This window comes from Mustela putorius, unplaced genomic scaffold, assembly GCF_011764305.1.
Source record: "Mustela putorius furo isolate JIRA1106 unplaced genomic scaffold, ASM1176430v1.1 tig00000095_pilon_pilon_pilon, whole genome shotgun sequence".
NCBI classification, from domain to species: Eukaryota; Metazoa; Chordata; class Mammalia; order Carnivora; family Mustelidae; genus Mustela; species Mustela putorius.
This window is the reverse complement of record NW_025421280.1, coordinates 9,531,601-9,548,218: the sequence shown is the minus strand read 5'-3', so window position 1 is coordinate 9,548,218 and position 16,618 is coordinate 9,531,601. Positions and strand designations below refer to the sequence as shown.

General features: G+C 40.2%; 1 protein-coding gene across 5 annotated transcripts in view; it reads left to right on the top strand.

Annotated features, from left to right (window-relative positions):
- ATXN7 (ataxin 7) overlaps positions 1–16,618 on the top strand; it is a 137,320-nt gene that overhangs the window by 27,400 nt on the left and 93,302 nt on the right. For all 5 annotated transcript variants that reach the window (XR_006606193.1, XM_045078123.1, XM_045078117.1 and 2 more), the window contains exon 2: positions 5,288–5,386. The gene's annotated coding sequence lies outside the window, so the exon portion shown is untranslated. The remainder of the gene's footprint in view (positions 1–5,287; positions 5,387–16,618) is intronic.

The following is a 16,618-nucleotide window of genomic DNA, read 5'->3' as shown; positions in this document are numbered from 1 at the left end:
GCAGGAACATCCCACCCCAGGCCTGCGTTATTTTGAGTGGTTGAGTAGCTGTCAGAGCCTGTGGTTCCATTGAATTCAGTTCTATTGAGCAGGCATTTATTAACACTTAGAATATCAGGCCCTGGGGATGCAGAGAGGAAATGTTGCAGACCTGGCCTCAAAGAAGCCCACTTAGGGATGTAGGTGTGATGATCTGAAGAGGTTTATCTGAGTTTGTTTTGGAGGCTGGATGTGAGTTACTGGGAAGGTAGGAAGGAAGTAGTTCAGGGTGGTAGGAAGAGCAGGTATGGAGGAACAGAGGTAGGGATTGCTGTGCAGGGTAGCAGTAGAAGGAATGGGTTTCAGCTCTACCTTCGTATGCAGCTGCCACAGTTCTACCCCTTCTGGGCCTCATCTCACAAGTCTCAGCAAGGATAGTAAAAGTACCTATGTTATAGAACTGGGAGGATTAAGTTTAGAGAATACACGTAAAGGGTTTACTGTGTGTTGAAACTAGGCACATAGTAAGTGCTTAGTGAATGTCAGCCACTGTTACTGTCCTGTGCTTTTGTAATTGACTTGCAAATCTACTGACTTGAGCAAGTATTTTGCATAAATTATTGACATTTTTATTATATTTTTGCTTTTCCTTCAACCTAATGATGAAATAGTGTACTGTAGTCACACTTGATGGGCAAATGGCTTACCCCTCAGCTAAACGGAGGGAGAGCCGGGTTACCCTCAGTGAAGTCTGGGAGAGATAAAGCTTGAGATAGAAGAGTCATATGACCGAAAATGTCAAGGGAAGTGAGGGATGGCTACGCTGAAATCTTTCCTAAGAAAGAACTGGCTGAGTTTTTATGGAAATGGTCTGGTGCCAGGCACTGTCAGAAGGTGGAGGCTCCTTAGGCGCAGTTTTGCGGAGGGTCAAGCAAGCTCTATGACCAACTGTGGGGACTAAAATGTATTCTGGAAACCTGGGCCAGAGCTATTGGAGTCCTTACTGGAAGTCATTTCAGCTCCCTGTTCAGCAGTTACATTTTCATACTCTCATTTGGGGTTCAACGGAGTGACCCTGAGACTAGACCCTGTAGTTCAGGAGGTGGGAGAACTCCAGCTGATCTTTGAAGAGGTGGATGCCCAGACGCACCACTGAAAAGTCCAGCTGTGTGGAACGTAGCATTTTATTCTTAAATTTGCTTTACCAGGGAGAAAGCTTGTCAGGGTGAAAGCAATGAAGAAAATGAGTAAACTCAGGGCTGCATTACTTCATATTTTTGGAGCATTACAGGTGATACGTAATCTGTTTTTAAAATGTTTGGTCTGTGGTGTTTCATGTGGGAGAAGAGCCTGACGATTATCACATGGGCTAAAGGTGACACACAGGAGATAGGTGGATAAGGAAAACAAGTAATGCAGCCAGGTGGGAACTTTGAAAAGAACATGCCCAGTGAGGGACAAGGGGTAACCCGTGACAGGAGAGCTGCCCCCCTCCCCCCCGCTCCACCTCTGGCCACATTTTTTTTTTTTTTAACTTTCCAAGAGAAAAAGGAAATTTGGAATTTTAGGTGAGATTTCCCACCTTTTATATGTTAGCAATAGATTCCTTTTTTCTCCTGAGGTCACTAAAGTAACATAGACCATAAAGTGAACTGTTTTAGGCCTGTGGACCTGTTTGCAGTGGGCATCAGAGAGTGGAGAGAAAGATGTGTAACCCCAGGGCCAAGCTGCGCAGCTGAATACACGGTCAGCTCTGGTGCCATGCACGGAACCTTGCATGGAGCACACACTCTGCATGTTTTTACTGAATAAATACAGGGGGCAAACCTCTGTTTCTAATCAGTCTTTCCATGCATAGAATGGGCACATTGGAGCCAGCCTTCCCTCAGCTCCAACTTGGAAGATAGAGGATCCGGTTAGAACTTGTCTTGCCCTCCTTGCAGGGCCCTCTCTACCCTGTTCTCTTCCCTTTCATGCCCTCTCCAAGCACCTAGGTAGGTACCTAGGTGTTCAAGCTTCTAGATTTTAAGAAGGTTTAAGAAATAAAAAGAAAGTTCGTATTGGTATGCTTCAATACAAGACTGACTCAGTTTAGCCTGGTTTTCTTTCCACAATCATGGTTATTGCATTTTTGTTTAATTTTGACAGACTCGACTGTATAATAAATAATTACAGTGAGGCTCTCAGAGTCTTAAAATTACATAAAAATGTTCTCCTAGAAAATAAGTCCTTTTCCCCATAAAGGTTGATATAACATTGCTCACCTAACAGTGTGGGCTTTTCTCTATTTAAAGATGAGAGAATTTTTCTGAACCCTTGAGCATTTCACAGAACCTCTTTTTACAACAAATTCTGGTGACATCTGCCCTTCTTAAAACAAAAGTTTTCACTGTCTTGAGCAAGGTAATTTTTGTTGCACTTATCAAGAATCAATTAACATTTAAGCTGAGAAGAGAGGAGCCATCTACTTTACAGGTCTGTGGGATTCTTAAACCCTTGGGGAAGGAAATGCTTTGGGCCTCTGGAGGACTGTACCTGGGACAGGAAAGTCCAAGAACAGCCCTACCTTCCCCCCAACAACAGAAACTTCTTCTCTTTCTCTCTTCTGGGATTTCGTGGCCTCCTAGGTTGGATTCTCTCTGAGCAGCATGTTTTTTCTCTTTGCTTACCGACTTTTTCTTATAGACTGAGAATACGTGGGAGTAGCTTACAGTCCAGCCCAGAGCAGAACCTCTTCATTCCAAATTCTAATTCCAAGGAGACCAAATGGAATATCTCAGTTTGGGTCATGTGTCCTTTCGCCAAAGCAGAGGAGGAGTTTGGGATCACATAATACAAATATCATGTGGCAGAGAGTTGAGAATTACATAGTACTTAGGAAAAAGGATCACCATGGGCTAGGCAGCTCCTCTAGAGAAGAAGGGCATCTTCTACAATCTTGCCTACCCCCCCAAAAAAATAAATAAATGTATGCTTCTCTCAGAACTTTGGAGAAATTCAAGTTATAATTTTTTTTCTTTTTCTTTTTTTAAGATTTACCTACTTAGAGAGAGAGAATCTCAAGCAGATTCCCCTGTTGAGTGCATAGCCCGATGTAAGCTCTGCTTGATCCCAGGACCCCAAGATCATGACCTGAGCCAAACCAAGAGTCAGATGCTTAACTGCCTGAGCTACTCAGGCATTCCTGTATCTTTTTTATTTCCTTCTCTCTCATCTCTCACTGCCTGTCTTTTAAAAACTATCTTATTAAAAATTATATTTATTGAACGTTTGTTACATTTTAGCTGGTAAATGAATAAAATCTGTCCAGTTTTTCCTATTCTTAGAAAATGCTTTACAGTCTACCTTTTAAACAATATATCTTTGTCTTTGCAAAACAAAATTAAGTCACTGTTTAGGCAGTTTGGTATACAAGGGAGCTAAATAACATCAAAAGCCTCCCTCTAGTTCCAATTCCAAACCATTTATTTATTGGGCAATCTTGAGCAAATTATGATCTCTCTCAGTTTGTTTCCTTTCTAGTAAAATGGGGACCATAACAAGAGCTCTTTTGAGTACAATGTTCTTGTGAAGATAAAAAAGAACATATACAAACATAGGGTAATTGCCTTTCTGCCCCCTGTTCTAAGAGAACTTGCTATTTTTAAATGCTTATTTTTAGTAACTGCCACTACCTTTTTTCCTCTAAGAATAGAATTTCCTTTAAAGCATTTTTGAGGCATGCAGGCTAGTAAATGGTGAATTCTTTTAAAGGTAAATGCTGTCTTGGGGACGATTTCATGGCACCCAAAATCTGATGACTTCCTTGGGTACTTTGGGGATATGGCTGGAGTATCCTGATGGAAAATGGAAAAAAAGCTTGACCCAGTGAATTCATGCTAGCAAGCACAGAGTTTAATCTGATGCCAGTGTTGTTCCACCTCTAGTCTACTCTGAAGGAATCACTGTCAGTGGGCTGAATGGTTATCTCTAACATAACATCTTTATTGGCTGTCTCTATCCTGGTAATTTGTAGCTTCCTTTGAGTGATTTTGCATAGCTGTAAAGTATTTAAGATGCAGAGAAATGAATTTTGGCTCAGGACAGACATGTTAAGCAAGATAGTGGCTTTTATTGGAAATAAGGCAGAAAAAGAACACTAAAATGGAAATAAGAGAAAAATTCTAAAAGATAGGAGACTAGGAAGGAATTAGAAATCCAAGGAAGACAAACAACTGGCTTATAACAATTGGAGGGATGATTATGAATGCTTACATTACTGAATAACATTTTGTGGATGGATGAAACTGAAACTGTTTTTAAAAGGAAGAGGGAAAGGATACGGCCCAGGATAACTTAAAGAGCCAGTAAAGATAATTATGAATAAATGTTCAAAACATGGTATAGAATTTCAGCTCCTGACTTTTTCTCAGACCATAGAAAATTTTGGCTTACTCTCTTAGAGTGGAAGTTAAGCAAAACAATCTTCTTGCCATCTAGCCTTGGTATATAGCTTTTGAGGATTATAGGAAGAGAAGTATGTTAATAGTGAATTTTTCATATGAAATCAGCTTGCCTTATGCTTTACACCCTGAGAGCATCTGCTTTGAAGCTGTGTCATTACCTGTATTTGCTGTTTTCTCTTGTGCTGCCTGTCTGACTTGAAAACTGGCTTAATTTCTAACTCTGGTTTGTTAACCTCCAGTCCCTTGACTTCTTAACTCAGTGCTCTTCTCCGAGTTAATTTTAATAGTAACCACATTCTACTTGCAATATATATGTACGCATATCTATGGAAATATGTGCATGGTGGAACACATAATTCCCTGGTGCTTTTTAGGAGGATGGCTTAATTGAGTTTTTGTTTTCTATTTGTAGTGTTATGAATTACTTTTCTGAATTGCTGAATAATAAAGGACTGAGTGAGCTTTCCAAATAATAATCTCATTCAGTGTGTGTTTTAAATTTGTGATACTGACAGGTTTCATAGGAGCAGGCTCTCTGAATAACCATTTCAAAAATTAAGTGAAAAGTCATTAGTGGCAAATTACACACAATGATTTTAAGCCCCAGGAGGCTGCCTCTATGTACACATTGAATAGTCATTTGTTCTTAGGTTATTGTAAATATAGCCAGTTAAATTCACTGTAAAAAGAAAAAAAAATGAATTGCATTTGTTAGAAAATTGGTAAAGTGCCTCTAATTTTAACACTTCGACATTTCAAGAGAGTTATAATAATTTCAGAACATCTGGCAGCAAATCAGATTATAGATTCCTGACTAGCTTTATCCATTGTTTCATCCTTTTTTTCCTTTTCTCTTTTTGTAGATCTAAACAGAATTAAGAAGAAAGAGCTTCCACAATCACAGCAGATGAAGATCCACTGGTGAATCAATCAGAATTTTTGGCCTGCCCTCCAAAGAAAAGGTAACTGGCTGTCCCAACATAGCACAGCCGAATAAATGCAATGCTTCTGATTATAACAGAGTTAGATTTTTACCAAAGGATGATAATTTTTAAAACTCAGGGTATCTGAGTAAGATCTCCAGTATAACCCTGAATATGATCTTGTAATAGGAAATGACACTGAATTTAAGAGTACAGTATTATTTGCTGTGTGTCAAAAGAAAAAGTGTGCTAAATGACCATCCCCAACTTATTAACACTGTAGGAAGACTTCGGAGATAGGACCATCTCCCACTGTCCATCTCTCTCCACCTTTTCCTAGGAATTGGTTCAAAGATGTGCTCTTATGTTTCTGTTCAGTTCCACTTTCCCTCACTCCTGTTTTCTTCTCTCTTCAAACAATGTTGACCCAGCTGCTCAGAGCAGGGAAGATCCTAAGCGAATTTTAAAAGAAGCAGGAGTTCTTCAGACACACGCTCTGGGCCCAGAGCCTTTGCCTAGACTGCCAGGTGCTGTGTGCTCATGGGCAGTCCCAGATCACTACAAAAATAATAGTCACTATTTTCTTTTTAAAGATTTTATTTTATTTATTTGACAGAGATCACAAGTAGGCAGAGAGGCAGGCAGAGAGAGAGGGGGAAGCAAGCTCCCCGTTGAGCAGAGAGCCCGATGCGGGGCTCAATCCCAGGACCCTGAGATCATGACCTCAGCCAAAAGCAGAGGCTTAACCCACTGAGCAACCCAGGCACCCCAATAACAATCACTATTAATTGAGTTTCTCACTACGTATTTGCCTTTGTGCATTTAATATTAGGGGAGGAGGGTGGTAAGTTTCACATACTATGAAAAAGAGGAAAAAGTCCTGGAGGAATTTTTATTAAAACAAAAAATCCATTTTCCTATCTACTCCTGAGAGGAATGAGGGAGCTAGAGCTTAAGATGCAATGTAAGATGAGTCACTGAGGGATAAAACTGAGCATGAGCCAAACAGGGAGGACCAAAGGCCATTCAGCTTCTGAAATTGATCAACTTGTGTATTTAGGCGACAAATGCAGTGCTTCAGTTAGGCTGAAACAACTGTAGCAAAGATGGAAACATTTTGAACAACATGAATAACTCATCCTCAAAGATAACTTTACAAACAGAAACAGGAGCTTCAGGGAGAATGTAGCAGTTCTGTTTAGGTGCTTGGAGCATGTGACAGGATGGCTCTGAAGTCTCTGCCCTCAAAAGGGGCACCTAAAATTTTCTGACCTAAAGCTGAAAGGCCAGCATTTCAGAGGTATCCTTCAGGGATCATCAAAGTCATCACAAAGGATGGCATTCATTGTGGAATATCTGGAAAGCACCAGTGGTTTCTTAGATGGTGGTGAGCAACAGTGGTCAGGGGTGGGGGGTGAGGGTGGTGGTAGAGGGGAGGTAGGGAGGTAGAGAGAAAACACATTTGACAGAAATGCTAAAGGAGCTCTTTAGTCTGTAGTTGTTCAACTGAGCTTCTAGAACTGCGAGCAGAGGGATTGTCCTTGAAGAGGAAAAGAGAATAGGAGGTGGTTTTCTCAGGTTACAGTTATGACTTTTTTTTTTTTTTAAGATTTTGTTTATTTATTTGACAGAGATCACAAGTGGGCAGAGTGGCAGGCAGAGAGAGAGAGAGAGAGGAGGAAGCAGTTCCCTGCCAAGCAGAGAACCCGATGCGGGACTTGATCCCAGGACCCTGAGATCATGATCTGAGCCGAAGGCAGAGGCTTAACCCACTGAGCCACCCAGGCGCCCCATGACTTATTCTTTTTTGAATAGTGTTCAGACAGAAAGATTAATTTGATACCAGAAGGTCAATGACAAGGGGAAGGAAAGGAGGAAGCATAACAAACTCAAGTCTGCAAGAAGTGTGACGAACTCAAGTCCAGACAGGTAGAGTACTGAAATGGGCCAGGTAGCACTGTTAGAAACTGTCAAATTTATGACCAGTCTGAAGGGCAGCCCCTTTTCATGCCAACTGATTATAGGCCCAGTACCCATTAAGTAAATGTTTGAGTGCCTACCTATGTCATGCTGTGCTCTCTGAGCATTGGGGATTAATTAGCAAAGCAGAGGGACAAAAGTCCCTGCCATTGTGCCACCTACTTTTTCATGGAAAGAAACAGATCATAGAAAATCTAGTAAGTAAATACATTATACTAGATGATGAGAATTGGCTAGAAAAAGCAGGTCAGGATAATGAGAATCATGTGTGCTGATGAGGGGAGTTTTAGCATTAAATAAGGGTGGTCAGGGTAGGTTTTTTGAGAAGGTGAGATCTGTGCATAAAGATGAAGGAGCAAACGTTGTTACATGCAAAGGCCTAAAGCAGGAGTCTGCCTGAGCCTTCTGAGAAAGGTGAGAGTCAGAGCTGCTTGAGCAGGCAAGAGAATGGTAGGAAATAAGATCAGATAGGTACAAGACCAGTGAGTACAACCTTAAAAGGCCATCCCTCGGCCCTTTTATTCTGGGAGGAGTGGGATGCCACTGGAAGATTTTGAGTAGAAGAATGACTTGATCTGACTTCTGTTTTTTCTTTCTTCTTTCTTTCTTTCTTTCTTTCTTTTTTAAGATTTTGTTTGTTTATTTGACAGAGAGGTAGAGCACACACATGCTTACAGGGTGTGGCAGGCAAAGGAAGAGGAAAACAAGGAGCTGGTTGTGGGGCTCAATCCCAGGACCCAGACCTCCTGAGGATCATGACCTGAGCCCAAGGCAGACGCTCAACTGACAGAGCCACCCAGGCACCACTGTGACTTTTTTAATAGAAGTGCTGTGGCAGCTATATTGAGATAGGCTGTAAGGGGCAAGGGTAAAAACCAGGTCAGCTATGGTTATTGGAATCAGCCAGGCAGATTTTTAAGGGACCTGAACTCAAATTTAGTTATTTTCCCTGAGTTTTTTAATGTTAGCAACTAATTTAAGAAAAACAGTTTGAGTAAACCTAAATAAGCCTTTGGGATTCTGCCATCTGGTGACAGTTTGCTCCCTCACCTATGGAAGTGGAGAAGGAATTCAGAGGTTGAGAACTTTGGGACAGGCTAAACTGGGGAGGGTAAGAGTTAATTTGAAACTCACATGAAAGCTTGACTTTGTTTAGGAGGTGAAAGTGAAGGAAGGGAAAGGTAATGGCATGCAGAAATAGCCAAAAGGTAGCTACAAGCCCAATGCCCGTCACTGATGAACAGATAAATTGTGGTACCTCCGCACAATGGGATATTATTTAGCCGTAAAGAGGAATAAATTACAGATATGTGCTCCAACATGGATGAACCTTGAAAACATTATGCTAACTGAAAAGACACCAGACACAAAAGGCCCCATATTGTGTGGTTTTAATTATGTGAAATATCTAATATAGGCAAATCTATTGAGACAAAACAGATGTTGGGGAGGGATAGGAGATGGGGATTGACTGCTTAATGGGTACAGGCTTTCCTTAATGGGTACAACCCAAAGGTTGTAGCATGCTGTGTATGTACTAAATACCACGTAGTATACTTTAAAGTGGTTAGAATTGTGAATTTTATGTTATGTGAATTTTACCTCAGTCGGGCGGGGGGGGGGGGGGGAAGAATGGCATACAGAAAAACATTTGAGAGATGTGTATTTTAGGTTCTGTGTAGCTCAAGTGGAATCTTTGTAAGGGGGACTGATGGATGGTAAAGCTGGAAAAAGGATGTTGGGCCAGGTACTGAAAGGTGTTGCCTGCTAGAATCTCTTCTGCTGGAGGCTGTAAAGTATAACAGCATGTATTCCATGAGAAAGAATGGGACTAAAGAGAGGTTGGTGTTTTGGGAATCCCCGCTTCTGTGTTTCAAAGCAAAGTAAATGGCTTCTGGTCTTACCAATCTGTGATAACTGCTATTTACTTGGTAAAATTTTGTGACAATCATACAAAGGCTTCAAACAAAATGAATTTAGGGGTTCTCCTAAAAAAAAAAAAAAACCCATATTATAGTTCCTGGTTTTAGAAAAGGTTGTTAAAAAAAAATTTAAGTAACTATATGAGGAGATGGGATGTGTCATTTAACCTTACTGTGGTAATCATTTTCAGTAGGTGTATCAAAATTTGCACATCTTCAACTTTCATAATGTTATATTTCACTTATATTCCAATAAAGCTGGAAGAATTGCAACATTATATAAATATGTATGTTAATAAAAGCCCCTTTAATTACATTCTTTCACTTCCAGTTTTCCATAAGTCCAGAATTATCTAGACTGTTTCCTATGCATAGACTTGTCATCCTCATCATTATTACTGTTTCACAAAAATAGGCATGTATTATGCAAGTACTTTGCAAGTTGCTTTTTTTTTTTTTAAGATTTTATTTATTTATTTGGCAGAGATCACAAGTAGGCAGAGAGGCAGGCAGAGAGAGAAGGAAGCAGGCTCCCCGCCGAGCAGAGAGCCTGATGCGGGTCTTGATCCCAGGACGGTGGGACCATGACCTGAGCCTAAGGTAGAGGCCTAACCCACTGAGCCACCCAGGTGTCCCCTTGCAATTTGCTTTTAAAAAATTTTACCTTGGCTGTCTTTCTACTTCTTTCTTTGGGACTGCTACATTATATGCTATACTTTCATTTGTAAAAACAAACAAAAAATGAAAAGCAAATGCGATTTACCTCCATTACAAAGAGGATGAGGATTATAAAGTATAAAATATAAAATTAGCTAACACTTAATGAGTACTTACTATGCGACAAGTGCTATTCTAAGCATATTACATAGTTGACTCCTTGTAACAAGTTGATAAGGTAGAATACTGTTATGATACTGCATAGATGAGGTATAGATATTGTTATGGTCCTCCTTTTATAGAAAAGCTAACTGAGGCAGAGACAAAGCCTGTCCTGTTAAGGTCCAGAGTTAGGCAGTGGCAGAGATAGACTCCAGGACATGTCTCACTCCCACTGATGTTTGTCCTGAGGGACCTTGTGGCCAATGGTGTGAGATCATAGAGATTTTTCAGAAGTCAATCTGGAATTCTGTGTGAAATTTTCCAAGTTTAATGTTGGCTTAAAAAAAAATTGAAATATAATTCAAATACCACAGATTTACCCATTTAATAATCTTTAATGTATTCATGGTATTGTATAACTGTCCCCTCCATATAGGTCTAAACATTTTCATTACTCCCAAAGGAGGACCCTATTTGCATCAAGTAGTAACTCCTCATTTTCCCCTCCCCTCGGGCCTGAAAGCCACCTGTTTGTTTTCTGTGTGTAGAGATTTGCTTATTCTGGATATTTTATAGAAATGAAATCATATAATATGTGGCCTTTTGTGTCAGGCTTCTTTTCCTTAGCTTGTTTTTCAGGCTTATCTATGTCGTAGCATGTATTAGTACTTTACTCCTTTTAGTGGCTGAATAATAGTCCATTGTATGGATATGCACAATTTTATTCCTCCATCAGTTGATGGACACTTAGATTGCTTCTACCTTTTAGTTGTAAGTAATGCTGTTATGAATATTGGTGTACAAATCTGTGTTTGAGTCCTTGCTTTCAAATCTTTTGAGTATATATCTAGAAGTAGAATTATAGGATCTTATTGCAAATCTGTGTTTAACCTTTGGAAGGACTGCCAGACTTTTCCACAGGGGTTGTATCATTTTACATTCCTACCAGCAATATACAAGAATTCCAATTTTTCTACATCTTTGCCAAGACTTATTATTTTCTGTTTTGTTTTGATAATAGACAACCTAGTGGGTGGGAATCAGTAACTCTTGTGGATTTTATATGGATTTCTCTTTTTTTTTAAAGATTTTATTCATATGACAGAGAGAGGGAGCATGTGCACAAGCAGGGGAAAAGCAGGTAGGGGGAGAGGGAGAAGCAAGCTCCTCTCTGAGCAGGGAGCCTGAAGTAGGGCTTGATCCAGGACTCTAGGATCATGACCTGTGCCGAAGGCAGACGCTTAACTCACTGAGCTTCCTATTTCACCCATGTATGTATTTCTGAAATGAAAAATGATATTGGATATCTTTTCCTTTGCTGTTGGTTATTTGTGTTATCTTTTTGGACAAACGTCTATTGAAATCCTTTGCCAGTTTTAAAAATTAGGTTATTTGCCTCCCCCTGTTTGTGGATTATAAGAATTCTTTATACGTTCCAGATACAAGTCTCTCATTAGAATACACAGTTTGCAAAAATTTTCTCCCTGTGGGTTGTCTTTTTATTTTCCTGAAGGTGTCCTTTGAAGCCCAAAGGTTTGATGGTTTTGGTGAAATCCCATTTATCTATTTGGCTCTGTTTTTAAGAAGTTACCTGATAAGTCAGATTCTAGCTTACTAACCACTTACATATGATTGCTGTCCTCTGCTGCCACTCCCCCACAGAAACTATTTGGAAAAATCCTAATGCTTTGTGAAAATACCTGTTTTCTGAAGTGGAGAGAGGCAAGAGGTTCTGGAAAGTAGCAATGGTAGACTCAACAGTAGCAATTTTGTTTCAATTCTGTTCTGCCTCTGCTGAAGTTCCTTTACTTGGAGCAGTTTGGTGGGGAGGAGATTGTGGTAGAAGGTGGAGAAGAGTCCTCAAGATTTTTACATTGATCCATAAAAGGTTAAAGAGGTTAAAATGTCAGAAACTTTGCCTTCTTTCATAGATTGTAGCATTTAAAATCAGAATGGCCATGGGGATGCAGTAATGGTGTGTTTCTAGGAAGACAGGTTTAGGGACCACCACATCTATAAAGTCTTTGGGGTTAAGGTCTCCCTTCTGTATGAGAGAATATGTGTTAGGATTAGGGGTTGAAGACAGAAAACAGTATTCATTCATTCACATGTTTAATGAAAAATAGTTAAATCTGCATGCCATCTATGTTTGCTAAGAAAAGGAAGGTTTTATTTTGGTGGTGGACAGGGGATGAAAGCCTTTGTGGAACAGTCTGTCCTTTGGGAAGCAGTACAAACCCAGATGGCTACAGGATCACAAAGAATGGGGAAAAGTCAGGGGGGTTGAATTTGTGGAATCTAGGACTTTGCTCAGAGCTAGAACTTTGCTGAGGAAAGAAGGAAGAAGATGTGTTGTTCCTTCCCTTTGCACTGACTCACCTGCACTGTTAGTCCTAGAGTTCAGCCTTAAAGCATTTTGCTGACTAACTGTGGGAACTGGCCACCGCACATCCCAGGTTCGTGGGTAGGTACATTCTAAACTCCCAGTAACACCCTTATGTTGGGAATGCAAACGTTTGACCCTGGGAAGACTAAGCATATATCTCTTTGCCACCTTGATTTTGAGCATGAACTTTTTTTTTTTTTTTAAAGATTTTATTTATTTAGGGACACCTGGGTGGCTCAGTGGGTTAAAGCCTCTGCCTTCTGCTGGGGTCATGATCCCAGGGTCCTGTGATCGAGTCCCAAGTCGGGCTCTCTGTTAGCAGGGAGCCTGCTTCCTCTTCTCTCTGCCTGCCTCTCTGCCTACTTGTGATCTCTGTCTATCAAATAAATAAATAAAATCTTTTTTTTAAAGATTTTATTTATTTACTTGTCAGAGAGAGAGAGACCGCACAAGCAGGCAGAGTGGCAGACAGAAGCAGAGAGAGAAGCAGTCTCCCCACTGAGCAAGAAGCCCAATGTGGGACTTGATCCCAGGACCCTGGGATGATGAGCTGAGCCGAAGTCAACAGCTTAATCTACTGAGCCACCCAGGCGTCCCTCGAGCATGAATTCTTAACCTCAATCCATGAAATCCCATGATTTAGAGGTGGAGATGAGTTCTCTTGTGCTTACGTGTGAGGAATCGGGGAAGATTTTATTAAAGAAGCGGTATTTGAGGAGGTCCTTGGTTGAGCAAGTAGGATTTAAACCAACAGACACAAAATATGATAAGTAGAGTGATCTTTATGAACAAAGCCTGGGTGCCAGGGCTCTGGAGTGCGGAGCATGTTTGAAGCTATAGATTGGTTATTTTGGCAGGACTGTAGAGTACCTGCCGGAGGGAGCACTGTGGTTGTGGTGAAATGGATCCAACTTATGAGGGCCTGTAGTGCTAGGTGAGAAGCTTTTACTGACTTCAGTGGTCAGTGGGGAGTCCCGACAACTGGTAGAGTGAGGACTGACATAACTAAAACCATTCTTCATTCTGTAAGACTGACCTGACACAGTAGCATGGTTCCATTAAAATTGGGACTTTCTGTGTGACAGACATGGTGTTAATAAAAATAGCTAACACATACGGGGTGCTTTTGTACTGTGAGGTTTCCTGATTCTCCTCATAAAGTAGATACTCTTGTTTTACTAATTTTATAGATGAGGAAACAGGTACAGAGAGGTTAAATGGTTTCCCCAGAATTACACCACATATGGTAGCACAAGGATTCGGCCTGGGCAGACCGGCTTTAGAACTCATGCTCTTAACTGCTGGGTCCATAGGTTGTGATATTTACAGTCATGTCAGTAAAACCTGTATCAGTAGAAAGATTTTGGAAATTATTTTTAACAATGTGTTTAATCTTTGCATTTTATTGCATCCAAGGCAGTGCACTAGAACTTTATATAGTCAGCTTCTTTTTATAGCTAAATGCTAGTCTGACTTCTCCATTTTTTCCCATAACATTTTTCTATTCTTTCTCTCTCTCTTTTTTAGCTACTTAAAGGCTTTAAGTGAAGATTTTAAATCAAGTTTGTCAGTAGTTTAAAATTATGGGCCAATATTAAGTCCCTAGAACACTTGGTCTTTATTCAATTTAAAGTTAAAACTTACTATTTGTATTTTGTATTTTTTTATTTTTAAGATTTTATTTATTTGGGAGAGAGTGAGAGAGAGATAGAGAGAGCGCACAAGCAGGGGGGCTGCAGAGGGAGAGGGAGAAGCTGACTTCCCTCCTAACAGGGAGTCCGAAGCATAGCCCGGTGCAGGGCTTCATCCCAAGATCCCAGTGATCTGAGCTGAAGGGAGACGCTTAACCTGACAGCAGATGCTTTAACCTGACTAAGCCACCCAGGTGCTCCTATTATTTTGTATTTTAAAATTTTCTCTTCCTTCATTTTGCTATTACTGGTGAATGTTTCTTTGGGAGAATTCGCCTGTAGCTTACACTTGTGATTAAGAAAGCAAACTTAGAACTCAAAATTTTGGATCTCTTGGCACCTGGCACAGCTTATAGAATGAATATGCGTAGAGGTTAAATCTTTAAAAAGGTAACTACCCATCATCCTTAAGTTTCCACCTCTGCAGCTATCCTCATTATTTCTAATTTTGCCTTTGGTTGTGAGCAGTGCCAGCTACTGAGCTGAATTCAATTTCCTCCTTCCACTGTTCTCCCCCTGCTGGAGTAGAGGTATGCATGACAGGCTGCAAGTATTTCACTAGAGGGAGCATGCTTAAAGGGTCCTTGCCTGCCAGCCCCACATGCGGAAGAGAGCAGAGCCCTGGCTCTGGAGAAGAAAGGAAGAGAGAGAGAGGTGTGGTCAGACGAAGGAGAGAGGATATGAATAAAGGCTCAGCCAATTTTAGGAGAAATAAAGAAACCAAAACCAACACATTCCTAATTCAGGGGATCTGAGTTTCTTGTTACTCAAATAACTGCAATTCTTTGGGGTTGATAATGGAGAATCTCTGTTACCAATCCTGTAATTTGCACAGATAAATATACTGTAGTTACTGGTTTTCAAGTTTATTAAAATGTTGTAGTGGTACCTGTGGGGATTTTTTTTGTTTTGTTTTGTGTTGTTTCACTTTCCAAATAAAATGGCTGGTTGTGTGGTGGGGTCTTACATCTTAGAAGTTTTTGGACAGTTTCAGCCATTTTACATTAAACCGAATTTAAAGACTGAAAAAGATCAACTTTTATTTTTTCCACTTAGTGATGCCTTTGGCCTTTGAACAAAGCATTTTACAAGTGAATCTGCTGTGCAAAGAATACTTTTTGTAAAGAGAGACCTTGTTACCCTTGGCACCTACTGGGAACATCCCTAAATTTGGATGGTGAAGTAAGGCCATATTTTAAATGCATCTCTGGAAGGGATGAAATGCCCAGAATTTGGCAGCATTTCACGTCTGACGGCCTAGTTCTTAAGCCACGTACAGTCTAATTGGTGGTGACAGCCTTTTGCATAAGAGCATTTTGATTAATTAAATTTTTTCCCCTACTTCTTATTCTTATGAGGTCCTCAACAAAATCACTGTGTTGTGTTTACCTTGTGTCGGTCTGAGCGCCAGGTATGTGTTAGGCAATCAGGAAGTGTTTGAAAAATTGAGTCCTCATTACTCAGACCTTATGAAACATATCATTTGTCTGTATGGATGGGTAGTGAAGATCCTCAGAGCTGTAAGACATCACCAATACACTGGCAGGAACACGGATTGATAGCATACAAAGGATGCTACTGTATTAAAATAATTACATTAAATGAATACAAATTGTATTGGTAATTTTCATTTTAAATATTTGGGTATGGAGGAGGGGTATTTAGGTAAGAAGTCATCGGGTTTTTTTATTATGGCCTGGTAGGTAAAATTTGAGTGTCTGCTGTACTTTTCTTTATAGACCCATGCCTTATTTATAAGGAGTAGTTTGGAAATGTTGCCCAAATTTGCATGTCAGAACACTGTACTTTGTCAGATACCAGTTTTGACTTTTGTCAGTGACTCAGTTGAACTATTGGGAAACACAGACCAACTATGGATATCAGAGTCTGGGAGGATTTAGGATGTACTTATGGGTGAAGAGAGTGTAGTAAGATGCATTGGCTGTATGTAGCAGAATAGCATTGGTGGGCAGGTGCCCAGAGTTGCCTGTTATTCTTTTGGTACCCACATCTTCAACTTTAAATTCAAATAAATTTCATAGATGAGAATTGATCTGGGTTGCTTAGTTTGATATTAGACCCTTATGATAGGGTTTATTTTGTTTTAAGCTTTGTACCAAGTGCTTTCTATGGATCTTTCCCTCAGAAGAATCCTGGCTTTATCTCTATTTTACATATTAGGAGGCTGAAGTTCAGACAAGTTAGGTTAGGTCATTTGCTCCAATGACAGTTTGTAAGTAGAAGAGCCAGTATGTGGACCCAGGAAAAATTCATAGCACCTGGCTTCCAGAGCCCTTCTTCGTTGTCCTTATTTGTAAGTTGCAAGAAATACAGCTTCTACCTTATACAGTTTTGAATATCAGTTGCAATAATGCAGTAAGGTACCTTGGGCAGTGCTTGGCTCCTAGCGGGTACTCAGTATTCATAGTTGTTATTAGTCACAGTTTCTCATAATAACTATCATAGTGCTAGG